This window comes from Engraulis encrasicolus, chromosome 5 (genome assembly GCF_034702125.1).
Source record: "Engraulis encrasicolus isolate BLACKSEA-1 chromosome 5, IST_EnEncr_1.0, whole genome shotgun sequence".
In the NCBI taxonomy this organism is placed as follows: Eukaryota; Metazoa; Chordata; class Actinopteri; order Clupeiformes; family Engraulidae; genus Engraulis; species Engraulis encrasicolus.
This window is the reverse complement of record NC_085861.1, coordinates 31951594-31961439: the sequence shown is the minus strand read 5'-3', so window position 1 is coordinate 31961439 and position 9846 is coordinate 31951594. Positions and strand designations below refer to the sequence as shown.

Here is a 9846-nt window from a genome sequence, read left to right as displayed (position 1 = left end):
CTTCACACACACGCACGTGCATGCACGCACGCACGAACGCACACACACACACACACACACACGCAGTAGAGCACATACAGCTAATACAGATTATGTAAGAACTTCCCTAAACCATAAACCCACAAGTCACTGCGAGGAAGTTCGAATAACCAGCAAGTAGAAGCAAAGACAGAATGTCCTGAAACAGAGCGATAACTTTGACATATGCCTACTACATATAGTTATTGTTTCCACTCCCATCAGTCTGACGTGGGATCTGTAGTTGCCTCAAATTAAGATGGCAGCTCACCCCACCCGATTTTAAAGAGTATAAAACATTTTACTGCCCTACAAATCCGCCCCGAGATCGTTCAAATCTAGGTCTGTAAAGTATTTATAGAAGTACAATTATTGTAAACCTGTGCAGAAGGAGTGTGCTCTTTTTACCCATGAATGTACACACATATACACACACACATGCACTCACGTACACGCATGTGCGCAGTCGTGCACACACACACACACACACACGCGTGCACACAAACAAATGCACACGCACACATACGAACACACTGTACACACACACACACACAAGTTTGAGGTCACACAAACACAGATGCTCTCACTCTCTCTCTCTTTCACTCACTCACACACACACACACACACACACACACACACACACACACACACACACACACACACACACACACACACACACACACACACACACACACACACACACACACACACACACACACACACAGGTTTGAGGTCACACAAACACAAATGCTCTCTCTCTCTCTCTCTCTCTCTCACACACGCACACGTGCGCGCGCACACACACACACACACACACACATGCACACACACACACACACGCACGCACACACACGCACACACACACGTGAACAGGTTTGAGGACACACAAACACAAATACTCTCTCTCTCACACACACACGCATGCACACACGCACGCACGCACACACACGCACACGCACACACACACAAAAACAAACACAAATAAAGCCCAAAGTCCAAAGTTATCCTGAAAGACCAGTGTGAGGTTTGATCACTTGAACACTTGCGCTCAGTCACACACACACACACACACACACACACACACACACACACACACACACACACACACACACACACACACACACACACACACACACACACACACACACACACACACACACACACACACATTACTGTACATATAGTAAAAAATATCTAAAGAACTGTTAGAATTCCATAAGCCCAGCAGCAGGGCTGCTGGCAGCTTTTGCTGGGCCCCGGACAAAGTAATCTGAAAGGACCCTTCGTCCAAGACATATAATGTAATGGAAACCCAATTTTGGGCCCCCTCTTTACCTGGGCCCTGGACAAATGGCCCTCCTCCCTGTCGGCTTCCCTGCCATCTATCACATTAGCTTGAATAAACAGGATGTGTGATATGTCCTGAAAACAGAGATATGACTTTGACACATCCTTATTGTTTCCACTCCACTCCCACCAAAACATAGGGCCTAATCTACAGTTATGGGACACTGTGGTGCATTGGAAAATACATGGGGGAAAAAAGTCTTTCAACCAAATGTAAATGTATAAAACGGTGTATTCTATTTCATTTATTTGTCTAGTTTTAAATTTACTGCACCTAAAGGGGCTATGACGCTGTTAGGCAGTGAATTTAATACTAATAATTGTGTGGGAACACAAGATGGTAATGTTATTACCCGTTTTATTTTGAGATGTTAGTTTAAGCGTTGCTATAGATTTTGCTTGGCTGTTTCTCTCCCACTGATGTGCACTGATGTGCATGCTGAATCGTTGTGGCGGATGTGTAAATATTCGCTGACTACATTTTGCTTCTCAAACATTAGTTTTATCTTCAGCACTCTGGACAATGATCACATGACAAATTCTACTGTAGGCTATTAAATGAAGTAGGGTATTACAATGAAAGGTAAGTAGGACCTACGTAGGTCTATAATTGGAGAGGGCTACTTTTGGATATCCTAATAGGCCTACGCATACGACAGACCAGTTTAATCCAGAACCTATACCTATTTAGAATATGACAAAGAAAAATGTCTATGGAGATAATGTCATCGTAACAGCAATAGCTTAGCGTGTTGTGCTTTCAAGCCAACTAATTGCGTAAACATCTGCGCCCAACCGCGACGTCTTATTTCCCCTACTGTGTGACAGCGTGGATTTGTCTTAGTTTTGCAGAATTCACTGTGCTCCTTTAAATTGTGCGGAGGCGGAGTTGTCCAGGAAAAGTTTGACAAGGAATTGAAATTTGACCGGGGTTTTACTCGTCGGCAATGAGCGGTGTCACACCCCCTCCTGTCACTGAACGGGGTTGCGCTGTCAGCTGCCGGGCACATTCACTGCACTGAAGACTCATTAACTGAATGAAATGCGTGCGCATTTTTAGGGTCCACATTGGGCAGCGTATCTAGTGACAGTGACGGCGATGAGACACAATCTCTTTAGCCACGACAAAAATCACTCACGAGGAGGTATTATCGCAAGACATATCGACTCCCTGCTTGGTCTGGTTGGTCCGGAATAATATACAGAGTGCTTCCGCGGAACACTGAACATGTCTGTCGTCGTTTTCTTTCGCTTTTTCTTTCGCTTTGAACAAGTATTGCAATCGGCAGCAAGCTAAGAGACGTCGTTGGCATCAGTGGGAAGACCGGTTACCGTCACGTCTGCGGTACAAGAAAGGCAGTCACATTGCTTACCCAGCGGAGGTAAGTGTTTGACTCTTGAAAAAATCCATACTGGACATTTCAGTTACAGTCACTCATATCACCGTCGGAGAAGACAAAAATAGTAGCACAAGACGGCAGGTGGTGGCTGCGTAGATGCTGGGAAGGTAGGCTACTGCGCCTCTCTTCCGTGGTAGGTCAAGTGCGCACGCCGAAAAGCTTGTTTTACTTTGGGATGTAGCTGTCAAATGTAGGCCTACTCATATTCAGCATTTACTTACCTTGCTACGGGCGAGAAGGAGGAGGATGTAGATTATAAGTATCTAGGACAACTTTTCGAAAATGATTTGAGTGTTGAACTGTGTGTCTGCGCTGATTAACATTTAATCAATGGCCGTGGCCTGCGGCTACTTAAGTTACAGAGATGCGAAATGGCAAATATCAAGTCACACAGGAGTGTAAACTGATCTGCGTGTCCAGCACAGAGAGAAGGCAGATGGTGCCAACAAATGTAGGCTTCAGGTCAGCGTGTAATAGTGTGCATTTCCCTTAAGTTAATCGGTTAAAGAGCCGTCGGTCATGCTGCATACAGGGGGCTTGTAGTGACCATCCGACTTCAAAGGCGTACTGCTCACACCTGTTGCCATCCTTACCTTGCCTACCCTCGCCCCGCCTGGGAAGACGATGCGTAACGGGTGGTTTGTTTCAAGCTGGAGTCGTCTCAGTGTCTACACTAAAGCTTTCTGTTATTATTCAGAATATACTACAACGGATATGTCATTCGTTATGTTGTGTGGCAAAGTGGCCATATGACATGTCTCGTCTTGCGCGCGCACGTACTCTCCTTTGGTATGGTGGGCGACTTCGTGGGGCTAAATTGCTTACACTAAATTGAGCCTGCTGCCAGCCTCTAAGGGGAGAACCATTTACGTTAGGAACCAGTGTATGTATTTTACCCCTGTGCTGGGGTGCTTCAGTGTTCCACGGTACGTTTAAAATAGCGGGTTCTGCTTAGAGTCTTCTTACGAAGTAAATACATCTACTCCACTGATGGAACAGTCGGACTCGTCTCCTCAGTTTCCAGCTCAGCCGGTGTTGATAATAGGCAAGTAATAGAGGAGGCTATACTGTGTTTAAACTTTTAGAGTTTTCACTATAACATTGTATATAAACAGGCAGCCAAAATTAGACAAGAGCGTGCACTGTTGGTCTGCCTTGAAAGCATGTCGAGTAGACGAGGGAGGATGTGTTGGCAGCAAAGATGACATGTGTGTCTCACTCCTCACCACCCCAGGACCCTTAAGACATGTCTCTTCAAATGTATCCCACCTGCCCAGTGGAAAGCCAACCAACATTCCAGAGGGTACCCGTCCGGGTTGGATAAATTGGACAAAGCTATCATTTCACTTAAAAATCCTAAACTTGCCATTGTTCCAATATCAGAATGTCCAGGAGCAAAATTGCATAATGCTGTGTTATTGATTTTGTAGGGTTTCTAAGGGTTGCTTTTTCATACTTTGACTATGATTGAGAAAAAAAGATGGTTCACTGTGTGTCTGTCATAGTTTTTGAAGGAGGAGGCCAAATGGGTTGAACAATGCAATGGATATGGCCACACAGAATATAGCTGGTATCAGTCTCATCTATTACCTAACCTTATACGACTGTATCCAATCAAGATCAAAACCAAAAGGATCAGAGACTGTCATAGTTGGACTGTGACTCCAACCATGTCCATTGATTTTCTTGTTTTCAGCTGAAGGCATTTTCCAGGGCACTCACTATCTAGCCCACAGACAAACCATTATAATTGTAAGCCATTACCAATTACTTCAGCTGTCTGCTTGAGGGTTGCCTGAGGGTTACTGACTCAACCCAAGCAGGGGAGTTTCACGGTTTTTTTTGGGCAACTAGGCAAAGAGGGACTTGGGTCCCCCTTTTTCCCTCTTCAGTTAAAACTATAGGGGACACCCCCACATCCCCCTCCTCCCCCCTTTGCTGCCACAATCACAAAGTTGCCATTGCTGTCATGCTGTCATTTGAATAAGCACCTAGCCCAGTGGTTCTCAACTATTTTTTTTTGAACAAACGCCCCCTTGACCTCATCATAAACCTCCCAACGCCCCCATGACCTCATCCTAAGCCTGCCAACGCCCGCCCCCCCAAGGTATTGAAAAATGAAATAGACGAATGCCCCCCAATGGGAACTAAGCCCCGGCCCCACTCAGCTGTATCCTTATCAACGCCACCCCTAGTGCTCCTCAATGCCCCCTGGGGGGTTGTAGTACCCCCGTTGAGAAACACTAACCTAGCCAGTCCCCCCGTTCAAGTTGGGGCCCTAGGCCAACGCCTAGTTTGCTTGGCTGGTTGTGACGGGCCTAAACCCAAGTCATGTAGTGCACAGCTCTCCGTGAGTCATCTTGGGGTAATTTGGGGGTACAGTGGTCATGGCGACTGGTGTGGTGGTGGGGGTGTTTTGGGGGGGTCAACACTGTCGACAGTTGGGGGGGTCAGTTGGCCACATTAGGCTTTACAGAAATCGCCCCCATCCAGTCAGAGCTAGCAAGTGAACTAGGTGAGAGAGGCCACAGTTGTTGTGTCCACTTGACTTTGATGAAAGAGAAGACTCCCTTGTTTGTTTCTGCTTTCCACTCAGATGGCTGTGTACCGTAACACAACACAATGCTGGGCAGCAGTATGGCAAAGCGCTTGGCAACGGCATTATACTTGCACCATATCGACCGATATTGATTTGGGGGGATGGGCTTTTTGCCTTTATTGACTGGGCATCTGAAGATGTTGACAGGAAATGGTTTGGAAAGAGATGGAGTAGGGCGGGGAAACGACCTTGTGCCAGAATCAAACCTAGGTCCCAGGCATAACAGTTTGAGACACGGCGAAGGCCACATTGACGGTTACTTAAAAAAAAAAAAATCATGACTGTGCGTGTGCATGATTGAAGGCAATACAACTTCAGTGCATTTTGGGATAATTTCAGGGCTCGTTGGTGGCGACTAGTGTGGTGGGGGTGGTGATGGTGGGGTGGGGTGGAGAGGAGAGGAGTGTGGCGGCCTCATTTAGCTTTTCAGACATTCCCCTTGGAGTAGCAGCAGACTAGAAATGTGAGCAGGGCAGGCCACACAGTTGCTGTGTCCACTTGACATGTGATGAAAGAGGAGACTCCCTTGTTTGTTCAGCGTGTCCAGGCAGAGGGCGATAAAGCAGTGTAGTGTAGGGTAGAGTCGGGCTGTGTGGCAGAGTTTTCAATTGTGATACTGTTACTGACAATATGCCCTTTGGGCAGGGTAACAGAACTTCATATCAGTTGACTAGATTTGGCAAAATAATACACACATGCTAATCTACAGTTATGTCTACAGTCTACAGTTAAGTATGTCAGGCACGCACACACACGTGCATGCACGTACGCACGCACGCACGCATACACACACACACACACACACACACACACACACACACACACACACACACACACAGAGGCACACACACACACACACACACACACACACACACAAATCTTAAATTTAAACAAAATTAATTTAAGAAACACATGCAATGAAACACACATAATGAATATATTAGCATTAATAGCTACCACCATGCATGTGATTGATTAATCAGTGGTTAACTTATAACTACTATTTCCCCCAATCATGTACATGGTTCATACCATTCTCAAGCGTCATACTCCCAGGTTCCATGTGGAGGCTGTTGTAGCAGTGGCTCAGTAGTAGGCTATCAGTGTGGCCCTACTGTGGCCTAATGGTAAGGCACTAGGTTACTACGTATTCCGGCGACCCGGGTTCGATTCCAGCCAGGGTCATTTGCCTATCCTCCCCCATCTCTCTCTCTCCCATCCCTTACATTTTTTAATAGATATCTTTTTCAGTCTTTTTGACCTTATTTACGATAGGATAGTGAAGGTGGTGACAGGAAGCGAGTGGGGAGAGAGAGATGGGGAAGGGCCGGCAAAGGACCCGGGCTGGGAATCGAACTCGGGTCAGCCGCATGGTAGACGAGTGCCCTACCATTTGGCCACGGCAGGGCCGCATTTTTTCTAAAGGTAGTATCAGTGTAGCCTCAGTCAGTGGCGTTGTTGTCAGAGTTGCGATAGTAGCGGCGTAGCGTCAGTGGCCTCGCGTCAGTGGCCTCGCTCCCTGTCTGCCCTCTCTAAATGAACTAAACAGGTGAAGAGGCCTGGGCAACAGCTGCCATTTGTACTGCGTATATCTCACCCTCTCACTCTCTCCCTATCCTCACTCAATCGCTCGATCACTCTAAGTAGCTGCATGTGTGAGTGTGTGTGTGTGTGTGTTTGTCTGTGTCTCACTCTAAGTAGTGACTGCATGTGTGTGTATGCGCAAGAGTGTGTGTGTGTGTGTGTGTGTGTGTGTGTGTGTGTGTGTGTGTGTGTGTGTGTGTGTGTGTGTGTGTAGATGAGATTGTGCATGTGTGCTGTGTTTATCTTAAGGTGACAGTGTGTGTGTGTGTGTGTGTGTGTGTGTGTGTGTGTGTGTGTGTGTGTGTGTGTGTGTGTGTGTGTGTGTGTGTGTGTGTGTGTGTGTGTGTGTGTGTGTGTGTGTGTGTGCATGCATGTGCGTGCGTAGCGTGTGTGTGTGTGTGTGCGCGCGCGTGCACACGTGTGTGCTCGTGGATTCCACTCAGAATGAAGGATTAGAGTACATGGCTGTCACAGTTGTTTTTAGACGTCCCAAACCCTGATGATTAGGGCCTGGACCACACACTGCCTGCGCCAGGCCAGACAGCTGACACTGGCTCATTATGGTGGATGGGGGTGGAGGATAGTGTCTGTGTGTGTGTGTGGGGGTGGGTCGATCTCCTCGCTGTTGCTTTGAAAATGAATCTACTTCACACATACACACGCGTGCACGGTTGTGAACACACGCACATCTTCTCCACCATGTGTCTTTCAGTGAGGTCTCAATGTATCTGATCTATTCAGAGGCTGTTTGATGTATGTCTCCCTTTCCATTGAGGTGTCAGAAGTAAAAGTAGAGCAACATTCATGGTATACAGTACGTACAAAATTAGCTCATGAGATTACATGGTTGTTACAGCGATTATTCCATTGTACCTAATGAGGTAGACTCTATTATTTTAAACTTCGACTTTTTTCGCACACCTCAGCTGGCAGGTGCGTCGGAGATGGCACCATTGGTCACTCAGCAACAACTTAAAAAAACTCCCGCACACTGACCATTTCGCTGTTCTTTCTTTAATAAACGACGTTTCAGTACTAAACCATTCATCAATGAATGGTCTATTACTGAAATGTCGTTTATTAAAGAAAGAATAGCGAAATGGTCAGTGTGCGGGAGCTTCCTTAAGTTGAGAGTGTATTATTTAAAGTACCCAGCATATGCATGTTCTTCACTTTAGAAAGGATTTGTCAGATAATATTCTCTCTCTCTCTCTCTCTCTCTCTCTCTCTCTCTCAACAATTAATTCAACAATGAATAATGTCAATAACCTGTTAAGCTGGTTGTTCTGTTTGCATTGCCTAACATCTTTGGCCTTAGGCGTTTCTTTGTTTCATACGAAAGCCAGTAGGATGCGCACACCTGTGACTCTTTTCACATCCTTCAATGTGCCGCAACATTGAACACACACTGGCATGTGGTGCTACTGTGTGGAACTACCGTACAATCCTTATTGTTCATTTAAATTCCACTAGTCAGTCACATGGGTCTACATAACCCAGTGCTACTGTATAATTGTAATAACACACATGTTCACTTGTATCTCCATTTTGAAATGCTCTGCTACATCACTTAACTTGCACATTCACTTTGTATGCCATTTCTTTTATTTTGTAAAGTATTTTTGGGGGGCTTTTTGGCCTTTATTATTATAGGACAGTGTGAGAGTAGACAGGAAATGACTGGGAGAGAGAGATGGGGCAGGGTCGGGAAATGACCCTGGCCGGACTCGAACCGGGGTCCCCGTGGGCAATGTAAGCAATGTAATCTCACACCACAATGTCACTCTCACCATCTCACAATTCCGAAAAACTAATTGTGAATCCACCAGCCTTCCTTTGCTGATATGCTTGAACACTGAGCATATCACCCCTGAAACACTCAAGCTACTGGGCTGTTTTAGGTAATAAAATGTTCATTTAGACTTTTTGTTGTTTTGCAAAAATGTATTCAAACTTTCGTGTACATATTGCTCAATATTACCTAGACAAAGCCTTGCTTCAAACATGTAAGCAAGACATAAGGGCTGCTTTTCTCGGCCCATTTCCAGTCTTAACCTGACAAACTATGTAGTTACTGCTTTTTGACTTTTTGTCAAGGGATTTCAGTATACCCACCTAAAATGGATTGATCTATCCATTATTTACAAATATGTACTGCATACCCACCTCAAAAAGTGCTCAAATATGCAGTATAACCACCACAAAAAAGTAGACTACACCACTGGTTGCCTGGAATAATTCGTTACTACATTCACCTCTGTAGTGTTTGTCTCTGCTGTTTTGCCTGGTGGCTGGTCAGGTCCCTTGACACAGGGTCACTTCACTTTGGCCTGCGTCATGTCCTCCTGCTCTTTCCCAATGCTGTGCCAGGCCAAACTCTCTCTCTCTCTCTCTCTCTCTCTCTCTCTCTCTCTCTCTCTCTCTCTCGCTCTCTCTCTCTCTCTCTCTCTCTCTCTTTCACTCCCACTAAAATATTGCTCTGGGCACACTTTGAGTAAAGGATCAAGTGTATGTGTCGTGTGTTTTTTGTTTGTGTGTGTGCGTGCGTGTTTGCGTGCATGCGTGCGTGCGTGCGTGCGTGCCTGCGTGCCTACGTGAATGCGTGTGCGGCGCTCACACATGTGAATAGCAGCACACACCCTAGCCGGGGAGGAAATTTGCGTGCTGTGGTCTCCAAAGACAACAAGCCCTTCAGGATGAATAAAGACAGCAGCAGATTGTGTCCATGCTCTGCTGGAGCTGGAGCCCAAGTGTCTTCCAGTAGCCAGGCCACTAATATTGAGGACAGACAAGCATGTGTTGCACATGGATGCGCCCACTGCCCACTGCTTTTTCATTGCAACGTTGCAACTTTTGAGAGTAGGCTGCAATTTCCTCTCTCACTAAATCCCTCCTTTG

The 9846-nt window shown here is 46.1% G+C and overlaps 1 protein-coding gene across 1 annotated transcript in view; it reads left to right on the top strand.

Moving 5' to 3' along the window:
- The first annotated feature begins 2322 nt into the window (after nt 1-2322).
- thrap3a (thyroid hormone receptor associated protein 3a) overlaps nt 2323-9846 on the top strand; it is a 38016-nt gene continuing 30492 nt past the window's right edge. Inside the window, exon 1 of the mRNA XM_063199096.1 lies at nt 2323-2747. The gene's annotated coding sequence lies outside the window, so the exon portion shown is untranslated. The remainder of the gene's footprint in view (nt 2748-9846) is intronic.